Genomic DNA, 27,342 nt, shown 5'->3' on the forward strand with positions numbered 1-27,342 from the left:
CCATTAAACCAGAATCATATTGCTCTAAGTGTGTTGTAATATTCCCAGTGGAATCATATTCCACTGTAGGGAGGAAAAGCGATCAATGGGACCCACATAGTGAGTATCTTAATTTCTCATTCTTGTAGGCTTCTAGGAGTAAGCCTAATCTCGGGGGGGTGGATGTAGGGCCTGCCCCTGGTTCTCATTTTGTTATCATTTCTGAACTCTTTTAGAGCTAGTTTTATGTTGTTGATTAGTAGCATTCTTTTGAGATTATTAGATATTGTTTCAAATTCAGTTTATTATATGATGAGATCACTTAGAGTTTACATTTCATGTATGCATGATGATTATTTTTAGTGTTTGTAGTTATTAATGATGATTAGTTAGATGGTTTATTATTATCATATGTGTTTTCTTATGGATACTTACCCCATACTTGCATGTGTATGGTGTGCGTGTTTGCCTTGTGTGTTTGCTTTTGTAAGGCGTGTCTGATGTCGTTAAGGAAGGGAGTTGTAGTCACCTACTAGTCAGGATCTACATGATGCACCACTTCCTGCCATTGCCTGTTTAGTTTAGTATATATTGTGTTTGTACATGCATAGTTTTTATGCAATTTGTAGGTACCAGGTATCGACTTCCCTTAATTGCCAAGATGAGCGTACCCTATCACACTATCTCAATGATAAGAAAGGGGAGATAAATTCTTAAGTCTAAATCCCAACCCTTTAAGCCATTTGTTCTAATTGGAAAAAATTAGGGCAAGTATCTGAGTTGAGTACCCTCTGAATGCATCAGATGACGTAATTCATGATATTAACCCTTGGTTTGATTTTGTATGTATTTTGGCTATGATGGGTTTTTCATATTTTTACCTTTGTGAGTCTTTGGAGTATTTTCTATTAATTAAGCCTAATTAAAAAATATTTAATTAATGGTTTAATTTAATAGAAAATTAATATGGTATTTTAATATTTATTTTATTTAATTAATTGGAAAATTAATTAAATAAAATAATTTAATTTGAAAATAAAATAATTAAACTTTAAAAGTTGGAATGTCACAATATTTTTTTTAATAATAATATATGGGAGCTCATTTTTAAATACATGACTAAATAATATTATTATTAAAGCTAATAAATATTTTAGCAATTAAGTTTTGTAAAATGAAATTTAAAAGTGGAAAATTTATTTAAATTAATAAAAGATTCTAAATCTCATGTGTTTAAAATATAAATATATTAAGATTGAAAAGTGGAATATTAAAGTAACTGCATGAGATTTAATAAATTAATAAATTAAATTGGAAAGAGTAAATTAAATATTATATTAATATTTTCTCACATAGGAGTTGCCAAATTCTCAAGAGTTGTCATGTAGACAACACAGGGGTTTGTACTCTAAGAATGCACAAGTTGTCTACACTTAGAAGTTAGCATTTTATTTGAGCACATGGTATCTACAACCTTAAGACTTATCTAGAAGGTTGGAGAATACCCATGCTTGGTTGTCATGCTTATCTTCTAGTTGTTTCTAGAGACACTCTAGATGCATCTTAGAGGTCTTTAAATAGAGGCTCTCCTAGTATGTTTGTACAAGCTAAAATAAAAGCTTCATGGAAGCTACAAGCTACAAGCTTCAAGCTAAAATGGAAGCTTCAAAGCTTACATGCATTGGACAAGCTTACATGCTCATATATGTTCTACATGCTTCTATGCTTCTTCTAGCACTTCTAGTCACTTGGAAGATTCGGTTGGCTTGGATCTTAGAGGATTTGCGAATGATGGAGAAGGAAGGGATTTTCTATGGACTTCTGAGGCATGGCCGATTAGCATCAGTGTCTAGGTGCACTCGTGATATTTACATATTCTCCTTGCACTATTTCTCTTCCTTTCTTCATCATGACTATTATATGTGTCTGAATCTTCTCTATGATTGAATCTATAATTTGATATTGAAATCTAGATATGTATGGTTGCAAAGAAAACATTAGAAAACCCTAGTTTCAATCTAGGAAGGAAATTAGACCTAAATCAGGTTTGGGTTCGAATTAGAATTAAATTGATAAATAAATTTGAAAAGGGTTTCTAAATCTATAGTCAACCTATTAGAGAATTCTATGGTTAAATTTAGAGGACAATTATTCTAAAGAGGAAATTCTTAAGTTAATAAATTTGAAAGCTCTTCTTATTTAAAGTTATATATATATATATATATATATCTGTGTTCTCTTTCTAAAATATATATATAAAATATGCATACTTTTATATATAAATATATATAAGTACATATATATATTTATATATTTCCATCACTGTGATACTGATTTATAATCTGTATATACATACATACATACATACATACATACATACATATACATATACATATACATATACATATACATATACATATACATATACATATACATATACATATACATATACATATACATATACATACACATACATACATACATACATACATACATACATACATACATACATATATATATACATATATATATATATATATATATATATATATATATATATATATATATGTATACATTTGTTAAAACGCGACGGTAAAAATAATATATAATAGAAATTTGAATTCGAATGGAAACGTTTTAATGAAAAATGTTATACAACTGGTTTTGAACTTTTTTTTTAAAACATCTGATTATATGTTTATAATGTTGGGGTGGGCGGGGTTTACTTCGACCGCACCCCCACCCTCATTATCTCCTGCACCGACGTACTGCAGGCCTGCGAGATCGCAGGGTACCTGCGTGATCGTAGTGTACCTGCGATCCACAGGCCGCACACATTGTGGCAGGCAGTTATCAATATAACCTACCTTTGTTTTGAGGAATGTATAATGTTTAATATTGTGTATGATATAAAATATTATATATTATGTTATAATATTATTAAATATGATTTAGAATATATATTCATTAATCAATGTTAATATTTGCTATTAATTATAGTTTGGTTTTAATGTTATAATGTTATAAAGATTTAACATTATAAATGTTATAATATATATATTTGTTAATAATGAAATATGATAATTAAAATATATAATCATGAATTAGCAATAACGATTGCTATTTTATATGTTAATATATCATACTTGTATGAATAATCAATTCGTTGACTATTATTAAACTAAGTAAAGAATGATGAAGGATCTGGTGTTGTAGAGCTGTTAATGAGAATTTTAATATAACTTGTTTAATAACAAAGTTATCATTAACTTACTAATAATGGATTAGAATATAGTCAATTCTTTATAATTAGTGTTAGCCATTGGTCGATGATTATTCGTGGAGCTATATTAAATAATTTAGAGATGGTAATTTTATATTATGAGATGATTTTAAATTAAGAAACTTAATTTTTTAATGATATTGGACAATGGGTCATTTTGACCTTGTTATAACATAGCTATGTTTTGAATTATTGATATGATTAATACGTTATGTATTAATAAATAACTTAGTGATATAACTTAATGCCATTTAGGTTAGCTAAATATTAACTAATGAGATTTATGGAAATAATAGTTTGATGAGTTTATTATTGATTAATGTTTGTTGGGTCTAACAAACTATTAATAAATAATGATTTAAATAGTTATCAATAAATTTGATTATAAGTTAATCTAGTGGAGATTACTTAATGATTAAAGTTTTGTAAAAGACATTAGTTTTGGATTTGGAGCATAGTTGATTTTTAATCAATTGTTATTCATTGATTTGCTATTATATATAATTATATTATGCAATAGAGATTTAACTTGAAATGATACAAATTTGTTAAGAAAATATTAGTATGACGAATATGGTCATTATGGATAATTTTACCAAAATAACTTGTTATTATTATCGAAGTATTAATATTTCTGTATTAGATTATGGCTATCTTTTAGTTATTAGCGAATTGTTATTTATTGGATTATTGGTATGGTTGTGTAATTATAAATTAAATCAATTAACTAGAGTTAATTGGATTTAATTAATAATTATGTTATGTAATAGAGATTTAATTGATATAATTCTTGTAACGAGATTATAAAAAAAATATATTGATAGGTCTTATTCTGATAATGACCTTAGATGGTGAGACTTAGTAATATTGAATTGAAAACTATTAGAATGATAGAAGTCATGGAATTATGTATCTAGGTTAATTGATTAATTTAATTGATCATTTTAATAAAGTTATAATCTTCTTATTCGAAGATTGATAATTGGTTCTCTTATAAACGAATAATGATCATTTGATTATGTTGAAAAGTTGAATTAATGATAAGGAAGAGTTATTCAATTAGTAACTTTGATCTTAGCAATTAAAGAGAATGATTTAATTAAAGGTCAATGATGATCAGTTGAGTGAATATCTATCCTTAAGTTATTCTCATAATGTAATTCTTAATAATGGAAGGATAATGCTATCGGGGAACAATTGGGTTGACTTGTAGGTCAAATGATGAAACTTAAGACACTTGAAAGTATATTTGCAAACAGAAAACTATAAACCTCTACACTTGATTCAACTATGTAAGATAGCAAAACCAAAACATGTGTCTGCATTGTGTATTCTCTATGCTTCTTGTTTTTGGTTTTTGGGTTGACTAGTGTTGACCAGTCTTAGGTTGTTACCAGTGGCTTGGGGGTTATGAGATATGTTAGCATGTTGATCTTATTTGGTCTTGATATTTATAAGCCCAACCATGGTAATGTGATCGTATGCTCTATGAAATGTTTGTATTTACTGATTGTTATTGTTCATCAGTCTTCATGTGTGAAGATGAGATGTATGTGTATGAGACACTTGATCTAATCATTTTTGAGTCATCTATCAGTTATCATTGGTTTGTTTTCTAGTCGCCATGATGGGACTAAAATGGTTATTTATTTCTTGATGATGTCATGTTGTGACATGTTTGACTCAACCATTTTGGAGTCTTCGAGCAGTATGATTTTGAGATATTCTTGGTTGCTTGCTGAGAACCAATGGATATTGTGATTTATTTTGAGATATATTTTGGTTATTGAGAACCAATGGATACTTATGATTATCAGTGATGCCTTCAGTTGCCAATAGATAACTATTGTGGTCATGATTTTTTATGGATGCTTTTCTAGATGCTCATGGAGATTTGATGATTCTTATTATGGATATTTGAAGATTCTTATTGTGGATATTTGATGCTTTTATCATGGATATTTGATGATTCTTTTTATGGATTATCTTTTGGATTTTCTTTATAATCGCTTGTACAGGATTGTGGTGATTTTATGATTCCATGAGCTTAGGGTAGGTAGTCTACTTGTAGTGTCGAGAAGTGGCTTGCAATGGGGGCCAAGGCCCTAAGTGGCTGCTAGGGTAACTCATTGTAAGTTTGGTTAATAAGTGATGACATTTACATACTAAATGGGGATTGAATGAACCTAAAAAGATAATTTTTTTGGTTCTCGCCCATCCCTTGAGTGCTTGTACAGGCTAGGAGGGGAGTAGTGAGAACACATGGTTGTGACCATGCGTTCCATAGTATGCCTCATCAGTATGAGAGGATACTAGTGGCTGCATGAGATCAGTATGGACCCATGGAGTTTAACTAACTGCCAGGGTAACTTGTACGTGATAAATGCAATGACACTTTCCTGCTTGCAGAGTAGGTTTCCTACATGTCATTGTTGTGCCTCTGGGAATTAGATGTCAGATTTTGTGTTTGGTACCTTTGAGTTAGTATACTTTTAATATTTTTGGTTATATAGAGATTTATACTTTGTGGGTTTGATTGCCTATTTGGGACTTGAGATAATCTCCTCAACATGGTGGGAGTGGACCACTTAGGTTCCAAGCAGTCAAGTGGTAGTGTATTTTCCACTCTTATCATTTGAGATCCGTCTGAGGCACCGTGGCTGATGCTTTCTTGGTTGGTATTTATCTTCATTACGATCTTGGAGAATTATGATAGATGATATACCCTATGATAGATGTATTTACTAGTATGTTTCTTACATTGATGATTTGCATATGTTAGATGATGATATCTTATGATTTACTTTGCATGTTAGTAGGATGTTTTTTAGGAGTGACATCCCTACTATGTTAATATCGATGATCTCTTTGGTGCTTTGGAATGTTATGCACGGAGGGATGTCTAGGATCCACAATGGTCTAATGATGCTATTTACGGTTGGGAGGAACTGTGCACTTAATTAGTTATGTTTTGTGATTTATGGTTATCTCTTATGATGGATGTTTATATCTTTTGTGATGATGTATCATGTATGATATGTGGTTTCATTTATGTTATTGTATCATGGATTAATATTGGATGATGATGTAGTTTATTTTCATGGATGTATATTTTTTTAAGCTTTTCATACCTTGTAACATGTACAGTGGATGATTGAGCAATCTAAAATGTAATTACTAAAAGGACACTTGTATATTGTTTAAGAACATTGGATGTATCATTGTTATTTCATAAGGATGTGATGTCAGATCAATAGTTATGATTAGATGTAATTCAACATTAAGGGATCTTTAAAGAATTTAATCTGTTATGTTATGTTTACTTTCAGTTGGATGTTACTATTGCTTCCGCAAATGTTATGAATGGTTTATCTTTCATGTTTTAAAAAAAAATTGTTTGGTAAACTTAGTGAAATTCTTTGGATCCCTTGGTGGGGCATTACAACTACAATCATGAAGGAGGAAACATCACATAAGAAATACAAAGAAGAATCTTTTTAGACTATGACCTAGAGACCAAAAAGAATTAGTGCTACCAAGTCATGGATCTAATAAAATTACACAAGGAAACATGTACAAACAATAGAAAAAGTACAACATAACATGAAACAACATATGGAAGAATAGAGATACATATAGAGGAATAATACAATAGGTTTGATTCATTTATCACCTTGTACCAACAAAGAAAAAATATTGTATAAAAGAATCTAACAACATTTAGCAAAAATATCATGGGAGAAGTATAGTACAATAGAAAAACACATATCATTAGTATATCATATGGGAGAAGCACATTTCCTACTCTCCCCATCTCATTGTATATCATTTAGGGAAGGTGGGTAACTCGCAAGAGGGACTATATCCAATATAGTAGGAATAATAGCCAATTCCAAAGAAGCATCCTCTTGAGAATCACAATGTTCAATACTAGGTGTAATTGTTGATTATAAGGAAAGAATATTAGGTAAATCAACATCAATGTCAACAATTTTATATTCATCATTAAAATCATCAGTATCATCAAGAATATCTTCATCATCTAGATTAATCAAAATAGGATCTAAGATACAAATAGAATCATCAAAATCATGTAACTTAACACTATTATTAGTAACAACTTCTTCTAACACATCATGCATAGTCATATCCAAAAGGATAAAAAAATTTGAATAGTAGAATTACGAGCTTTAGCTTGAGCATGACACTTTTTATTATGTTCATTAGCAAAGTGGTTATGTTTTTCTTTACTTGAAATTTATTGAGAACTAGGAGGAACAATTACATGATCCTTCATAGGTTCTATAGGAGGATTAACAAGATTACTAGCAGACTAACACGCAATAGGAGAAGCTTGATTAATAGTTGTAGAAGCCATAGATAAAGGAGATATAGAAGGTGTAGGCAAAAGACCACAATTAAGATCCTTAAGAGGTAAGCTTAACTCAAGAATATTTTTCTCTTATAGACTTGATATGAACAGAAAAGATGATTAGGTTGAGTAGAACGTGAATTAGGTAAAGAAAGCCAAAATAAATCAATGGTAACAACATCCCTGGGACTAGAAGTATGGTATAAGCTATGATTAACCATCTTCACTTCATCATCATAAACAAAATTAATACATTTATGAATAGGTGAAACAACACCATGAATGGCATTTAACCATGGTAAACCAATCTTAACTTGAAATTGATCAGAAGTAGGAAAAACAACAAAGGTAGATTTCACAATCTTTCCACAAAGTTCAACTCGTGAATCAATAGAACCAAATGATGGATAAAGAAAACCATTACAAGTTTGAATCAATACATCTAATGTATCATAAAAATCACATTGCAAATAGTTCATAAAAATATATTCTTCCATAATATTACTAACTAAGGAAGTAGGATCAATAAGACAACCACAAGTAGGTATCTCAGCAATCTTAGCATAAATATAAAGGGGACCATCAAGATCTTTAATAGTCTAAGGGTCATTAAAGGTAATCAAAAGTTCTCGAGGTCATTTTTTCTTAGGTTGTTGTCAAAGCTTAGGTTGAATCTTCAATTTAGGCTTAGGTTTCAATTGAGGTAGAGTTGAAACTTGAGATTGAAGTGGAGGTTGAGATTGAGGTGGAGATATAGATGGAATCACATGCTCCACTTGATTAACCACATGATTAAGATCATCCATCTTTGAATCATACGCAATATTTATAGAAGATGGTTGAGAAATAGTATTAGTTTCATGTGTAGGTAAAGGATTCATATAGATTTTCAAATTTTGATTAGGAGAAGAAATGGACTTATTCCCACTACCATCAAAATTATCAATGGATAAAGCATTAGAATCAATTAAGTCCTGAACATTATGCTTTAAAGAATAACATTTCTCAATATCATGACCATTTTGGTGATGATATTGACAAAAAGCTTCCAGATCAAAAGATTTAGCTGCCATTGTAGCAATTAAAAGAGGTCAACTAGGAGGTAAAGATTTAGCAAGAGGAGTAAATGTATGATTCAATCTAAAAGTAGTGGATCTAGAAGTGGCATTGTGAGATGAAACGACAACTTGATTAGCAACTGCATTTTCTTGTTTATTTATCTTGACATAGTTGTTAAATTTTTTTAACTTTATTTAGATTAGGAGCAACATCACTTTTATCAAAAAGAATAGGATCCATTAGAGTGGTACTCTCAAATTGACTCACTTGTAATTGATAATGATGAAGTGTTGCACAAAGTTGTTGAAAAGAAGTAAATATGACAAGCAAAATCTTATCTCTAATATGCTTTTGTAAATTTTAAATAAACATTCATTGAATATCAATATTGAGAATAGGATAGGAAATTTGAGCATGCAAATGCTTAAATCTACTAATAAATTCAATCAATTTTTCTTTAGAGTTTTGTTTACAATGCATCAAATTAGTCAAAGATAGTTGCAGGCCAATATTGTTTTGAAATTGTTGAATAAAAGCATTATCAAGTTGAGTAAATGAATGAATAGAACAAGGAGTCAAAGAAAAAAGCCATTGTAAGGTCTTGTCATAAAAATTTTGAGTGAACAACTTCACTAAAATCTGATGATCATGAGCATAATCACTACAAAGGATTTGAAAGGTTTTAACATGATGAATAGGGTCTCCCTTACCATTATAATTCTCAAGTTGAGGCATATATGAGGAATGGGAGTATGAATTATATCCTGAGACAATGGACTTACCATGTCACAAGTATGGATACTAAACATGTTTTGAGTCAAGGATGTAAGTTGTTGTTGTAAAGATGATACAGTTTGAGCCAAATTGATAATTATAGAATCATGAGAAGAAAGAGGAGGAATAGAAACATTAGATACACTAGGTAAAGTGTAATAAGTTGTAGGAATAGAAGACACAACTGGAGGAACACTGGGAGCTATAGTTGGCAGAGGAGTAGAATACTTAAAATGAACATTATGATAAGAAGTTTGTGAAGTAGGAAGGGACATAGGAGGAACACTCGTAGGAATAGAGGGAACCATCATAGTCACCAAAGGAGTATAAGTAGGAACACTAGGGAAAGGAACAAAAGAAGGCTCTACACTAGTGACAAGAAGAAACAAACCTAAATCTTGAGCTTCTTCAACTAAAGGTTTAACATTGGAATGCACAAGGTGAGTAATACCACACAAGAGATTAACACCTTGGTCACTATCATGAAGAACTTTCTTAAGAGCCTCTATAGCTTGAATAGAATCTTGATTATGGTTTTCTTGAAGAAGCCAATTACCCATTTTATCAAGTTCATTTGAGAGTTTTTGGACCTTTTCAGGAGGAACTCTTAAAGCATCATCCTCATCATGAGATGAGTGAGAAGAGTTTTGCTCCATAAGAGGATTAGAATAAGGAAGAATCAATTTTTCATTCAGAATCCTCAGGAAAGGAGAGAAGACTCAAGATCAAAGTTACCCATAAGTCTATGACTTTTTCTAACCCTAAGGTTAGAAGTAGGAATAGAAGTAATAAAGCTAATAAACCACAATCTTTTTATATTTTGAAAGAGATTTTGTAATTTTTTTATATTTTTGAAGTTAAAATGTGAGAGCATAAACTAAATCTAATCTTAATTTAAGAAAATACCTAATGAAATGAAAGGAAATATAACACCACAAAGCACAATAGGGCATCTAATTCCATGAAAGAAAAGAGGTTAAGCAAGTTGCATTCACCAAAATTAATAGTGAAGGTGAACACACAAGATAATATGAAAGGAAATCTAACACCATAAAACATAGTAGGGCATCTAATTCCAGAAAAGGAAAGAGGGTAAGTGTGTCAGGTTCACCAAAATCAATGGTGAAGGTGAAGACACAAGATAATATGAAAGGAAATCTAACATCATAAAACACAACAAGGTATCTAATTCTACAAAAGAAAAGAGGGGAAGCATTTTGGGTTCACCAAAATGAATAGAAAGAAAATGAAAACCCTCTTCTGAACCCTAATTTTCAAAAGGAATTGTCTAAATTGATTAAACACAAGAAGGTGTTCAATGTAGAAATGGATCAAGTGATAAAAAATGGGGGGAAAGAGGGAGGTTAAGTATGATCTTTCTATTATGGGAGAGTATGTACCAAAAACCTAGAATACATAAAAGCTAAATACTCCCCTTGAATCAAGAAAATATTTTTTTCTGATGTCTATATATAGTTTCTAGAAAATCTATAATCTATTTTTCACTAGAAATGTTGAGACGAAGAAAACTCAAAAATATTTTATCTTTTTGAAGGGAGGTCAACCTTGACTTTATTGGCAAGGCACAATCTTACCCCAAGGAACAATTGTACCCCAAAAAGTTGACCTTGACCTACATTGCTCTGAAGAAATTTATATTCATAGATTTCACAAGTTTGACAAAAAAGGTATCTAAATCTACTCTTTGATTCATTGTTCCACACCTGTATCTACAAGAAAAATGGTTTTTTTTTTTTTTGGATGGGGGGTTTTCCTTAGTCAAACCTTGGTTTTTAAATAATGTTGAAATGTAATTGAAACAAAATATATGCATAAAAAAATTAATGGAACTATTCATCTTTCTTATGTGAAAATCCTTGTGGAGGATTCAAATCCTTGAATCCAAAAGTATGGATGCTCCAAATGTATGTAGAATGTATGCAGGATGTCTCAAATCAATGTTATTAGATCTTTAACACCAATCTTGAATGCATATTTGCATAGAAGAAGTCTTGGATGAATGTGGATATAGAAACAAGAGGGCTCTATAGAGATTGAATCCTTCAATGGCTAACAATGGTCCTCCTTGATGAATTGGATGCTTGAACACATGAATTCTTGATAGAACATCACTTTTGTTGAAATCTAATTGAAAATATTATTTATTAAAAAGATTATTATAAGGGAGATTTTAATGTGTTTCAATCATTGTTTTGTCACTGATGTCAAACCTATTATTTATTGGTAAGAAAATTGCTTATATGTTTCAAGTACTATCACTTAGTTGATTGATGAGGAGGATTTGATCAACAAGATGTAACAAAAGAACCTAGAGGAAAGGTTGAGCTATGACTATGTAATCAAGTACAAGGATCAGTCAAGATAGTGATAACATGATGTACTGATGAAATACTTAAGGTTACAAAATGGTTGGCTACACTTAGAAAGTTTAGAAGAATAAATTAAAAAAAGTTCATCTACCAAGCTTGACCGAGTGGATAGTAGGTGTCAAGAAAAGTTAGTCCAAGCCAAGAAAAAATTCAATTGGAGCCAAGTGAAAGAAAATTCTAGTGGATGTCAAGAAAGATAGTAGATGTCGAGTGAATTTTAGTTGATGTCGAGCACCAGTAAAATCCAATTGATGCTAAGTGATTTTGCAGTTGATGCCAAGGGATGTAGTATGTCCCAAGCATGAGAAGATTGAGAATCTCGAGCTACTATATTATGATAAAGATCAAAGATTCACCAAATAAAAGTCGACAAGTTTGTTTTCTTGAAACTTGTGAACTAGGAGGAAGATAAGATTGATGAGTTGGTGGCACAAAATCTTATGTAAACCATTTTGGAGGTGAATTCAAATGGATTCTATGAGAAGTTTCTAGAGAAGACAAGATACGGGGTATCTATACATTGTATCCTACCTAATCCATCCAAAAACCCTAATGCAGATGATGTATAGTGAGTGAAAAAATGTTCTAATTTCCTTTATATAGGAATGTCTGGTCATGAAGCAAGAGAGTTGGAGAGTTATTGGTGTCATGTGCAAGAACCTATGGAGTAGAAGGAATTAAAGGGTTTTGATTCATCAAGTGACCCAAGAGAAGTGTCTGCAATGGCATGCTAAGAAAGAAGGCTTAAGAAGATGAATGCTTGAAGGGTGAACAAGTTGCCAGAGCTACAAAGAATGAAAGCCAAGTAGAATTGAGGATTGAACAAAGATCTGTAATCTACAACTGAAGTTGTAAGTTGTTTCAGATCAAAGCTCCACCATTACTCTCTAACAATTTTATCAGTCTAGGGTAAATTCTTTGGATTAAAGTTGACTTAACAATCATTGGAAAATCCTTTAACAGGGTCACATTCCAAGTGAATGGCCTAAATTCCTCTAACAAAGCTCAATTTTAATAGGGTGATTGAAATGCCTTAACTAGGTCACATTTAACAATGTGCATTATAACCTTTAACAGGGTTGGCCTTTCACAAGGCATCACTTCATAAGAGTGAAAAAGGAGTAGCATATTATTGGTGGTTTTTCCAAATTGAGTTTCCATGTTAAATCATTGTGTCAAATATGCTAATGAATGTGTTGTGTTACATGCTTTATATTTCTATAAATTGAGTTGATAGTGACATATAAGTTTTAGTTGATACACAATGAATGCATGCATGGGTAGGAATGTTTTATGGGTTCACTAAAATGTGAGAAAAGTTTTATTTGTATATCTAGACCTTGAATAATTGATTCATCCCCCTCCCTATTATTTTAAAAGAATTCCAACAATTGGTATTAGAGCCATCTACTTAAGAGGACTAGTTTTAAGGTACTAGAAGCACAAAGATCAAGATGTCTAAATAGAAGTACCCAAGCTAAATAGATATAACTTTCCTACATGGAAAATTTTGATGAAGTTACACCTTGGAGGACTTGGAAATCATGCACAATATTCCATTACAGTGGAACATTTTGATCCAGTAGGAGCCCTAACTGTTGAAGATATGAAGAAAAAGAAAGAACACAATCAGGCAATGTTGGAGATTGCCTCTGCCCTAAGCTATGCCAAATTTGATGACATCAAAGGATTTGATAGTGCAAAGAATATGTGGGATGCCCTTACCACCATCTATGGAGGATACAAAAATGTTCAAAGACTAGTCAAAGAGTCTCAAAGGTAAGTTTGATGACATTAGAATAGAAGAAGGTGAGAATATTACTCAATATGTTGCTAGGATAAAAGAATTTTTTAGTGCAATAAAAGGTGCTACTAGTCAGATAGATGATGATATTGTGCTAAGTAAAGTTTTGAGGATATTACTACCTATTTATGCTATTAGAGTTTCTGCAATCCAAGAGTTGAGATGTATGCTAGGAAATAACCTAACCCTTGAAGGTTTGGTGGGTAGACTCACTACTTTTAAGCTATCTATTTTTGACAATTACAAACCTGAGAGTCTCGAATCAGCTTTCAAAGCTAAGTTGTTATTGAAGGATTCTAAGGAGGTAAAGTAGAAAAAGAAGAAAAGAAATATAAAATATGCATCCAGTGATAGCAACATAGATAAGGAAGACATTGAACAATTGGAAGCACTACTAGTAAGAAGATTTCATAGAGAAAAAGGTAAGTTAAAAGCAAGTTACCCATCATTTGTTTCAATTGCAATGAAATTGGTCATATTGTTGCAAGATGTACACAGAAGAAGAACTATAGAGAATGAAACAAGCACAAAAATAGAAGAGAAGATGATGGCAAAGACAATAGAGACAAAGACAAGAAGTCATGCTACATTTTAAATGAACATGACTCTGCTGAACATGATGATGAAGTGGTATATGTTGCAATGAAGGACAAATCTGATGAGGATGAGGCAACTACATTTGTGACTTATGTGAACAAGAATGATAAATGGATCATTGATAGTGGATGTTCACATTACATGACTGGAGACAAAATTAAGTTTGTTACCCTAACTTGTTATGATAGAAATAGTGTAAGGTTTGGTAATGATGCACCATGTTTAATAAAAGGAAAAGGGTCTATCAAACTCACAGACAAGATTTCATGTGACAATGCTTACTATGTTGGAGGATTGAATTATAACTTGTTAAGTGTATTAGAATTGAATAATTTTGGATGCAAATTTGAATTTGAAAATAAAACTGCCAAGATATATGACACAAATGGGAAGTTGACTGGAAAAGGTGATCAAACTAGAAATAATCTGCTCTATCTGAATATAGAGGATGTGACTTATCTTATTGCAAAATTTGATGATGTATAGCTTTAGCACAAGAGATTATGTCATGTTAATTTTGATAATCTAGTTAGTATTGGTAACATGAAAAGAGTTAGAGGTTTTCCTAAGTTGAAGAAACCTAATAATATAGTATGCAAAGAATGTTAGCTAGGCAAAATGACAAAGTCAAGCTTTAAGAGTAAAGCTTATACCTCTAAAGAAATACTAGAGATTATTCATACTAACTTGTGTGGACCTATTGAAGTGTAAATATATAGAGGAGATAAGTACATAATGCTATTTGTTGATGATTACTCTAGGATGATGACAGTCATGTTTCTAAAGCAAAAATTTGATGTTTTTCAAATATTTAAGTGGCACTTGGCAAGAGTTGAAAAAGAAATAGGTAAATGTCTAAAATGCTTGAGATTAGAAAGAGGAGGATAATTCACTTCAAATGAGTTTGAGATGTTCTATAATGACAGAGGAATCAAAAGATAGACATCTACACCTAGGACCCCTCCATAGAATGGAATTGGTAAGAGAAGAAATAGGTTCTTAATGGACTATGCTAGAACACTCCTGATGGAGAAGAATGTTGCTCTAAAATAGTGGAGGGAACCTATAAGTACTGTTGTATATATCTTGAAACATGTGCAAGTCAAGAAAGGTACTCATTCAACACCTTTTGAACTATGGTATGGATATCCACCTAATGTGAAATATTTTAAGGTATTTGGAAGCAAAAGTTATATTCTTAAAGATGTTAGGAGTGGAAAGTTTGATGCAAAAAGTGAAGAAGGTATATTCCTTGGTTACTTTGAAAGAATTAATTCTTACAAGTGTTTAAATATTAACACTAACAAAACTGTGGAAAGTGTGAAAATGTAAATTTTGATGAATTTACAAAAGTACATGAGGTTGAACCTACAAAAGAACCAAAAGAATACAAATCATTTGTATACTTCTATGAAGGAATGCCTACTAAATAAGATGCTACAAATCAAGTTGCAAACCAATAGCAAGTCTCAATAACTGTTGACTCACAACCTCTGATTGCCAAGTTGCATTCAGGAACTAAGTTGCATTCAAATGCCAAGTTGAAAAATTGAGAAAATGCACATTCTAATTCTGAGATCAGTGTATATGAAAGAGATGTTGAAATACCTAATAGAGATGTATATAGTGACACTAAAGTTGAGAGACAAAATGTAGTTACAAGAACTAAGCCAAGACAGTCTAAGTATGTCAAAAGACATCATCCTATAGATCAAATAATTGGAAACAAAGATGCAAGGCCAATGAAAAAAAATAGATTAAGAAGATAATCATGTTTGTTAAGCATGAAGGAACCTAAGATAGTAAAAGATGCATTGGAAGATGATGACTAGTACAAGGCTATGGAAGAAGAAATTTAGCAGATAGAGAAGAAAAAAACATGGAGTCCAGTTCCTAGACCAAAAGATAAGAATGTGATTGGCACCAAATGGGTATTCATGAACAAGCTAGATGAGAATGGTGAAGTGACAAGAAATAAATAAAGATTAGTTTGCAAAGGATATACACAAGAAGAAGGAATTTACTATGGTGAGACATTTACCCCTATTACAAGAATGGAAGGAGTGAGAATTCTTCTTGCTTATGTTGCATACAAAGGTTTCAAAGTTTATCAAATGGATGTTAAATCTGCATTTTTGAATAGCATACTAGAAGAGGAATTCTACATAGAATAGCTAGAAGGATTTTTTGATAAGAATAATAAGAACATGGTATGTAGACTACACAAAGCCCTATATGGATTGAAGCAAGCACCAAGAGCATGGTATGAGAGACTTCACACTTATCTTGTGAAGATTAGATTTGAAAGGACTGATGATAACAACAATTTGTAAATGAAGATGGATAAGGAAAAAGATATATTCTTATCTAAAATATTTTTTCATGGTATCATTTTTGGAGGACAAGATGCTTTGTGTAAGGACTTTGCAAATCAGATGAAGTACGAATTTGAAATGTCTATGTTTAGAGAGATCAAATTCTTTGTGGGATTACAAGTATACTAGATGAAGTATGGTATTTATATAACTTAGTCAAAATATGTCAAAGAGATATTGAAGACATTTGGATTAAAGGATTCCAAACTAGTTAGTACACCTATGGTGATGGGACTCAAGCTATCAAAGAATGATGACTTAGCTAAGGTAAATTAAACATTATACAAATCCATGATTGGAAAATTGCAATATGTAGTACATAGTAGACCTAATATTGCATTAGCTATGGGGATAGTTGCAAGATTCTCTGCTAATCCCAAAGAGAATCACTTGAAGGCTATGAAAAGAATAATGAGATACTTGAAAGGAATAGAAGACTTTGGTCTATACTATAAGAAGAATAAAAAGTTTGAATTGAGAGCCTACACTTATGCTGATTGGACTAGAACCATTGATGATAGAAAGAGCACTAGTGGAGGAGCATTCTTCTTAGGCAAAAGACTAGTTACATGGACTAGCAAGAAGCAGAGTTGTACTTTCCAATCTACTGTTGTAGTAGAATATGTTGTTGGTGCTATTAATTGCACAAACATTGTGTGGATCAAACAACTACTTAAGGGAATAATGGAAGAAATCATAGAACCAGTGACACTTTATTGCGATAATATAAGTGCTATCAATATATCAAAGAATCCAATGATGCATACAAAGACAAAGCACATTGTAATCAAGTATCATTATGTAAGGGAATTGGTTCAAGATAAAGATGTGAAGATAGAATATGTTAACACAAAGGAGAAAATTACTAATGTCTTCACAAAAGCATTACCCAAGGATGCTTATGAGTATCTAAGAGGTAAACTAGGGGTAATACCCCTATCAAAGGCCATGTAAGAGATAGAGGGAGTTCCCTGCATCAAACAAGCCAATGTTCATGTAATACAAATTGATGCAGTAGATCTTACTTTAGGAACTAATCACAGAACTTGAACTACAACAGTCACAAGTAAGGTGATGCAGGGAGAAATTAAAGAACCTAGAAAAGCCTATATCTGCATATATTAAAGATGTCAAGTGTTTAGTATACATCTTTGGCATTGTTGTCAAAGAGGGAGAATGTACATTAAACTGATCAAGTGCAAGAGGAATAGTGGAGAAAGTACATCATCAAAAGATCAAGAAATAAAGAGGGAGAAATAGAAAAAACTAGTCAGAGAGATAGAAGGATCATTATCAGATGGAAATATTCTATTGATCAATTCAATATGAAAGAGAGGCATAAGAAGGAGAGCAAAGGGAGTTATATTTTGTAACCTAATTAGAAGATGAAATTTGTTGATAGAGGGAGAAATTTCAATACAAGTTTTCTTTTTGGTATTGTCTTACTATTTTAACCTAGTTAATTTGGTTGAACAAGATGTTCATCATTTTATTGACTTGGTTGATCAATTTGGTTTTCCATCAATGCCAAAGAGGTAGATTATTGAAATCTGATTGAAAAGATCATTGATCAAAAAGATTGTTATAAGGGAGATTGTTATGTATTTCGATCATTGTTTTGTCCCTGATGTCAAACCTGCTATTTGCTGGTAAGACAATTTCATATATGTTTCAATTACTATCACTTAGTTGATTGATGAGTAGGATTTGATCAACAAGATGTAACAAAAGAACCTAGAGGAAAGGTTGAGTTATGATTATGTAATGAAGTACAAGGATTAATTAAGATAGTGATAACATGATGTATTGATGATCTACTTAAGGTTATAAAATGGCTAGCTACACTTGGAAAGTTTAGAAGAATAAGTTAAACAAAGTTCATCTACCAAGCTTGACCGAGTGGATAGTAGGTGCTGAGCAAAGTTAGTTCAAGCTAAGAAAAAAGTAATTTGGAGCTGAGTGAGAGAAAATTCTAGTGGATATCGAGCAAGATAGTAGATGCCGATTGAATTTTAGTTGATGTCAAGCACCAATAAAATTTTTTTGATGCCAAGTGATTTTACAGTTGATGTTGAGTGATGCAGTATGTGTCGAGCATTAGAAGATTGATAATGTCGAGCTACTACATTATGATAAAGATCAAAGATTCGCCAAATAAAAGTCAAAAAGTTTGTTTTCTTGAAACTTGTGAACTAGGAGGAAGATAAGATTGATGAGCTGGTGGCATAGAATCTTATGTAAACTATTTTGGAGGTGAATTTAAATGGATTCTAAGAGAAGTTTCTAGAGAAGACAAGATATGGGGTAGATACATTATATCCTACCTAGTCCATCCAAAAACCCTAATTCAAATGATGGATAATGAGCGAGGAAATATTCTAATTTCCTTTATATAGGAATATTTGGCCATGAAGCAAGAAGTTGGAGAGTTATTGGTGTCATGTACAAGAACCTAAGGAGGAGAATGAATTAAGGGGTTTTGCTTCATCAAGTGACCCAAGAGAAGTGTCTACAATGGCATGCTAAGTAAGAAGGATTAAGAAGACAAATGCTTGAAGGGTGAACAAGTTGTTAAAGCTACAAAAAATGAAAGCCAAGTAGAATTGAGGACTAAATAGAGATCTATAATCTGTAAGTGAAGTTGTAATTTGTATCAGATCAATGCTCTACTATTGCTCTCTAACAATTGTATTAGTCTAGGGTAAATCCTTTGGATTAAGGTTCACTTAATAGTCATTGGAAAATCCTTTAACAAGGTGTCATTCCAAATGAATGGCCTAAAGTCCTCTAACAAGGCTCACTTTTAATAGGGTGATTAAAATCCCTTAACTAGGTCACATTTAACAGTGTGCATTGTAACCTTTAACAAGGTTGGCCTTTCATAAGGCATCACTTTAGAAGAGTGAAAAAGGAGTAGCATGTTACTAGTGGTTTTTCCCAAATTGAGTTTCCACATTAAATCATTGTGTCAAATGTGTTGGTTAATGTGTTGTGTTTCATGCTTTATATTTCTACAAATTGATTTGACAATAACATATAAGTTTTAGTTGATACACAATGAATTCATGCATGGGTATGAATGATTTATGGGTTCACTAAAATGTGAGAAAAGTTTTATTTGTACATCTAGACTTTGAATAACTGATTTACCCCCACTCTTAGTTATTCTAGAAGAATTCCAACAACTTCATGTAGGTGGATGCACTTCATAAAGCATAGCTCCTAGCTCATAGGAAATTATATTAATCATGCATAGATTATAGATAGTGGATCCACTCATGAAGTTATGGATCATAGATGGGTATCAAAATAAGGGAAGAAGGCTTCCTTATATAGAAATCTAGGGCACAAACTCCTAGAGAAGGATGACATAGGAGCATTAAATCCCATTTAACCTTAACCCTTAGAAATAGACATAGATTAAATGTAATTTAAGAGTCTACAATACCAAAACCTAAAATAGCCAACCTAGAAGTAGGAAAATAAACTTTCTAAATCCTGAGATCCTAAAACTCCCAAAAATTGAAAATAGTCCATTTGGGGTCAAGGATGAGGTCTACCCTTCCCTAGGTTAGGGTTGAGGTTATCCTTGACCTAGGTGAGGATCAAGGTCTTCCTTGACCTAGAGGCAAAATTCCTCAATTTTATAGAGTAGTTTGTCAGAAATAGGCTAGAAATAAAGAGAGAAAAGAAAAACAAAGGGAAACTAGTCAAATCCATGCTAAGACCCATTCAAGGCACTTGACATGACCCCAAACCACTTACTTAGAGGGATAAATGCTCTTAACATGGAATTTCTTCCATTTTAAGGTGATATAAGGAGATATTGTTATAGAATATAGCAAACTCTTCTATCACTATACAAAGAATTTTTAATCTTGACATAGCGATGAGTGATGAGGAAAGTATATCGCTATGACATATAGCGATCCCTTTTATCGCTATGTGAATAAATTGAAAAAATTATATAGTGATGAGTGATAAAGGGAGCTTATCATTATAACATATAGCAATCATCAAAAAATAAAAAATAAATATAATCATTACAGCGATGAGCGATAGAGATGTTTTATCGCTATAGGTATGGCAATGAGTGTTTTTGGTGATCGAAAAGGAGGAGATATCATTATAGAATATAGCAAAATCTTCTATCAAAAAGGAATAGTTATCACTATAAGTCATGGTGATGAGTATTTTTAGTGATAAAAAAGGAGGAGATATCACTATAGAATATAGAAAACTCTTCTATTGAAAAGGAGGAGATATCGCTATAAGTCATGGTGATGAGTGTTTTCGGTGAGTGATAAATGAGGCTTATCACTATAAAATATAGCGATCATCTGCAATTTGGTGAAAATTTTGACCAAAGGAAAAATTGGTTGAAGTTTTGATGACAAAAATAGAGACAAAATAGTTTGTCAAAAATTTGACCAAATGAGTCAAAAATTCAACAAATTTTGATCAAAAAATGATTCAAAATGTACAAGTTTCATTTCTCCAATCAAAGTGATAAAGTGCTCCCCAACCCAAATTTCCTAAGAATTTTAATAAGGAATTATCTTTGCACCTTGTCACATGCCTTTGAAATATCAAGCTTTAAAGTCTTTTCATGGTCACCACTCCTTTGCATAGAGTGAAGGATCTTGTGGGAGATGATCACAACATCTAGGATTTGCCTCCCAAGAACAAATTCATTATGAGTAGAGCTAATAGTTTTATCTAATTTTAGTTTCATTTTTCTAACAATCACCTTGGAAAGTATCTTGTAAATGGTATTATAGAGGCTTATCAATCTAAATTCTTCCACCCGGGTGGGCTCATTGATTTTAGGAATCAAAACAATAAAAGTCTCATCTATCTCTCTAAGGATTCAACCTATTTTTATGAAGTCCCTTGCCGCATGGACTAGATCATATTGATAATCTCCCAGAACTCCTAGAAGAATTTCAAGGGAAAACCATCCAACCTAGGGGCCATGAAGGCTCTCATAGCTAAGATTTCCCTCTTAACTTCATCCTCAATCACTTTCCTCATTAGGTTCTGGATGGTTCTATCATAAAAAATCAGGTGTAAAACTTCTAGGAAGTCATTCTTAGTCCTAGGGCTAACTTGAATTTTTGGGGGCTTGTATATATCTTGAAAATAGTTAGTAGTCCACCTCCAATTTCTTCCTCATCATTGATTTCAACATTGATTTTATTGATTATCTTCCTAATAGTGTTTCTTTTTTATACTTAGAGGTCGTCGTATGGAAAAATGTCATCTTCCTATCTCCTTCCAATAGCCATTGTACCTTGGATCTTTGTTTCTAGAAGACTTCTTCTTTTCCAATATCTTGATTATGTTTCTTCCTCCACCTATGTTCCTCTTTGTGGGTAGCCATTAAGAGATTTTTTTTGCTATCCTCACTTGGAATTCCCCCACCTTACTTTCAATTTCTTTTTACTTTTTGAAGATATATCCAAAAGAGATTTTAGTCCTCTTGATAGCTTCCCTTCTGATAATTCCTATCTTCCTTGCTATGCAAAACATAGTGCTCCCTTGAATTTTGGTGTTCTACTAACAATTAACCTGATCTCTAAATTAAGGGTGTGAATGCCACATTATTTCATAGTGGAAGGATTTCTTCTTCTAACTATTGCTAGTAGACTGAGTAAATAGAAGCATAGAGTGGTCTAAGACAAATCTTGGGAATCCCTAAAGAGAAGTATGGAGAAAGATATCCCATCCACTGATATGAACACCCTATCAAGCCTTACCTAGATAAGGTTGTCTCCCATGAGATTATTGGATCAGGTAAATTGACTCCTCACAATTCAACATCCATGAGGTCATTTCTACTTAGGGATTCCTTCAAAGACTACATGCTTTTAGAGACATCATCTAGACCACCCTTCTTTTTTTAGTGGAATAAGGGGATATTAAAATCTCCCACACACATTATTCTGGCATCCTTTTGATTCTTCATGCAATTAGAGGCTTCTTACTAGAGTTGGGCCCTCCCTTAGTATGGGGGGTGTAGAAGTTTAGAAGAACTAGTTATTCACTTCCTCATTAAAAGCTACCACAACAAAGTGGGGGTGGCAGTGGAGCTATACACTATTAAGGTGATTAGAATTTCCACATAGTAGCAATCCCTTTGTATGCACTAGTGGCTTCCCTATAGACATATTTTTCCCCTTACCATATGTAGTTGGCATTCTTTTTAAATATTTGTTTATGCATCTTAACTTCCTAAATAAGAACTATATCTACCTTATTATCTTTAATGATAGATTTCAAAAAAGAATTATTTTCTTGCATTGATTAAGCCCCTAATATTCCATGAAATAAATTTCATTTCCTACCTCTATGGGTATCTTCAAAGTTTCATTGTGTCATGTTGGCAATATCCTAGGAAGTCACCTTAGTTCTTACTACCCTTTTTAATGGCCTTATTGTTCTTTCCTTTGAGCCCACATCTTCCTTAGGTTGGTCATGCCCCTTCCTTTTGGGATATTACCACCCCACACCCATCCCCAAAGGGGTACCCAAAACTAAGGATGGAGAACCATTAGAGTACCTTGTGGAGAGAAGAAACTCAACCCATCCCCCCACAAATTGTCACCCATCTCAAACCACACTTCCTCTAGTTGAGTCTATGTTTCAAAAATGGCTAATGTCACCCTTTCCTCTATAGCCTCAGTCTGAAATCTTCCTTCCTCTAAGGGTTCGTATGGCACCTCCTTGCTTACCACCTTGGGGATAGTATTATCTATTGAATATTTTTCCTCCACCTCATCAATATGCCCATCCTTATCCCCTCTTAATAGGGATTGATCTTGGTTCATTATTGAGGACTCCTCCTGACCCAAATCTAGGACACCCATGTCATTTATAGCTTCTTTCTCTTTGTTGCCATCTTCTTTATTTGGGCCCTCTTTGCATTCTAAGACCACATGACCATACCACCTACATTTTTTATAGTGTAGCTCAATATTTTTCATAACTGATAGCTTGCCTCCATGTTCCCCATTTCAAGTTCAAGACAATACTACATAGGAGGGTATTATTCATATCCAAATTCATGCAAGGCCTAGAAAATCCTAATTGAGACTTGTCTTGGGTAACAAGATCCACTTTGGCAAAATTACCAAAGGATTTCTTGACCCATTAAAAGATTTTATCATCCCAAAATTCCAACAGTAGGATTGGAAAGAGAACCCATACCATAGCCATTCTCTATAGATCCACTCTACGATTGAATCCAAGTTTCCATTTAGCCACAACTAAACTATGTATTACCAATCTCCAGAAAGCCGCCAAAATCTAGTTTCTATCTTCCTCTTTCATAAATTTAAATAGGAACAATGCCCCCACCATGGTTGCAACCATTATAGAGCCTTTGAACTTCCACCTATTAGAGACCCATTTCCTCACCATGTCTATTGTGGGTCTGTAGGATAAGAATCTACCAACAAGGCTCACTGAGGAGCCTTTCGAAAAAAATTCTACTACAACATCTGTTAGGGAAATATTTGGAAAAAAATCCCCAATCAAGGTAGTCAAGGTAACATCGAGTATTGGGCTAGAATCTATTTGACCCACTAACACACCTTTCTAGCTCAGTTTAGGGTCAATCATGCCAACCTCATTTCCCAAAATCATTGGCTTAGAATGTTGTAGAAATACTAGATCTACTGGAAGATCCAAGGCATCACAAGAAGTCAAGCCCCCATCTCTTGAGGAGCCAAGTTATCTTGCATAGAGGCGACCATTAATAGCCAGAATCAAGTTTCCCTATGTCATAAAGTGCTACAATAATATTTTTTATGCATGAAAGACAACATAGATATAATATTTTATACATGCATAACTATTAAAAAAAAAAAATTTCCTTAAAACTTGAATAATTTATGCAATGTTAGATGGTTTAATAAAATTCATTTATATTATTAAAAAGATTTAATAGTGTAACAACATAATTTCTATTGTATTACACCATTTCTATGACATTATTGAAACCAAACAAATCATAGTTTTTACAATCTAGTACTTCATCCATATTAAAGATAATTAATTATGACAATAATAATATAATCATTACATATGTCAAGAACATAATTGATAATTCATTTTGAGCAAAGTTTATTTATTAAGTCGATAGAATTATTACTCTTAGACTTGCACCAAAATGTTATGACACTCCAGAGGTGTCAAACACCATTAAAATAAGTGAATGGCCAAAATTCTAGTTTGTAGTACTAGAAGAAACAATTGGAAACCCAATTTGTGATGGTTGTCTTGTTCATCAATGATTGAAACTGAGGCAGTGCACCAACCAAATAGAGTGCTTACAATCTTATACAAGATACCATTGGAGGAAAAGTTTCAGTTAGTGTAAAAAATAGTGAGCCCATTCATCCTCAAGAAAAGGTGAATTTAACACATACTTTGTTAAGTTCAGCCTTAATATCTAGACTTATGTTTTCAATGAATTTGTTTTCCTATTAATTTTCCACGGGAACCATTTCTAATTTTTGGTATTTTGAAATTTTTTAATAAAATTTATTTTATCCCATTAGTTAGGATTTTTTTCCTATAATGATTTATGAGAACCTTCTTTTCTCATTCATGCTTTATGAGAACTCACTAGGATTAAAATTTTATGTCTTGTGTTGCAAGAATGATAGCAATCCGTGAATTAAAAAATTGTATTAAAACTAGACTAATTAAAGATTTTATAATTATTATTGATAATTTAATGATCTAAGATAATAGTGAGAAGGGAAAGAATAATGTTTCCTTCATAAATTTATCACAATATTAAATTTTATATTAGAGTTTTAAAAAAAAAATTATTCATTTGATTTTTTTATAATACAATATCCTTTTTACTTTTTATTTTTATTTTTATATCATGCAATATCTTTCTTACTTTTATTAATTAAGTGTTATGACTTTTTAGTTTTGTACTTTTATGAAATATCAACGTTGACAAAAATTTTAGAATGAGAATATAAAGTGAGATGAGATAAATATGTTATTTTAAATTTATTAAATAGTTTCAAAATAATTAAAATATAATAATTCTTGTTTTATAATTTATGGATAAGATTGGGTATAAAAAATTTATTAACATTTTCAATTATATCTCTTGATTCTCTAATAATTTGTAGGTCTATTTAAGTTTGTCTATAATTTTAAAGTTCAAAAGAAGAGTTTGAAAATAGAAATAGAAATTTGGCTTTCAAAAATGAATTAAGAAAATAACTAGGTTAATATATCCACATAATGTGTTTTAATTTGTGTGTCAAAATTGACTAAAAATGTTTATTTATTTATTTTGGCTACGAAAGAATATAAAAATTAAGCTTGGAACAATAAGTCATCAACTTTAATGTGTGATGTTTAAGCTCTCCTATTTATTTGGATATCAAAGAAATAGTGTAATAATTATATATTAATATATTTTGTAAACAAAATTAGACATAAATCAATAATATTAATATACATTTAAAAATAATATATTTAAACTATTAATATAATCAAAAGTACATTTTGCTAATATTAAAATGTTACATTATAACTCTTCATGTGGTTGTTAAGTTTATTTGACTCCTTATTTTATCTTTAATTATATTTTTAATAAAATCAATAATAATATTTTTTAAAGAAAGGTCACAGTAAAAATAAGAGTAAGAAAAAAAGAGGGAAACAAATTAGTGGCACCACATCACTTTTTTCAATAGCCCTTGGTTTTTTACCCCCATACATTTTGAATACTTAATTTCAAATCCTACATTATAGTACATTATAACCCTTCACTAAAATAGGGAAATATTCTAATTTACATTTCTTCGTCACCCAATACTCAAAATATTAAATCAAATAAAATATATGAAAAATATTGATAGAGTTAAAAATAGATAAGGACATAGAGGGAGAGATAGTTTATACATAGATGGATCAATATCAAAGTAAAGGATAGTTATGAAGAGAGAAATAAAGAGGTGGGAAGCAGGAGGGAGAAATTGGCTTGTGAGAGAAGGGGAAAAGAGAGATGATAATAAAGATGTATAAGGTGATAGATGGATAGTGGAGAGATAGATAGAGCACATACATAGTGTAAGTCAAAGAAAAAAGAAAAAAATAAGAAAGGATATAGATACATATATAAGATCAAGATGGGGAGGGAGAAATGAGTGTTTATATGTGTGAATAAGAAAGATATAAAGATAGGGGTAAGGAGGTAGACACGTAGATCAATGACATCATCAAAAGTATACAAGATTATTGGCTTAACCCTTTCACCTTTCAAAGGTGCAAGTGCTAGTTTTATAGTGTTAAGATAAACTAGAGAAAAGTCATGTTGCAAAAAATAAATGGATTAACAAAAAAGTCACACTCTGCAGTATCTAATGTTGCAGCATGACATCCAATCACCAAATTCCATACAATTAAGATTATTTTAGCAATGAGGGGATATCAATAAGGATCAAGCTACTGCTACTACTACAGCTCTAGCCATACCCACCACAAATGAAATTATTAACATCATGTTAGATAGTTTCTTTTCCATTGCCATTTTCTTTTATCCTGTGACAAACTCCAATCTAATCCAATTTAGAGAGTGGTGTTTCCATCTATTGTATAAATTCCTCCTCCTTGGATGGTTTAATAAAGATATATCGGATCAACATTTCCAAACATTTCTTCTTTGAATATTA

Source organism: Cupressus sempervirens, chromosome 5, assembly GCF_028749045.1.
Source record: "Cupressus sempervirens isolate cs-2001-9-10 chromosome 5, ASM2874904v1, whole genome shotgun sequence".
Taxonomy (NCBI): domain Eukaryota; kingdom Viridiplantae; phylum Streptophyta; class Pinopsida; order Cupressales; family Cupressaceae; genus Cupressus; species Cupressus sempervirens.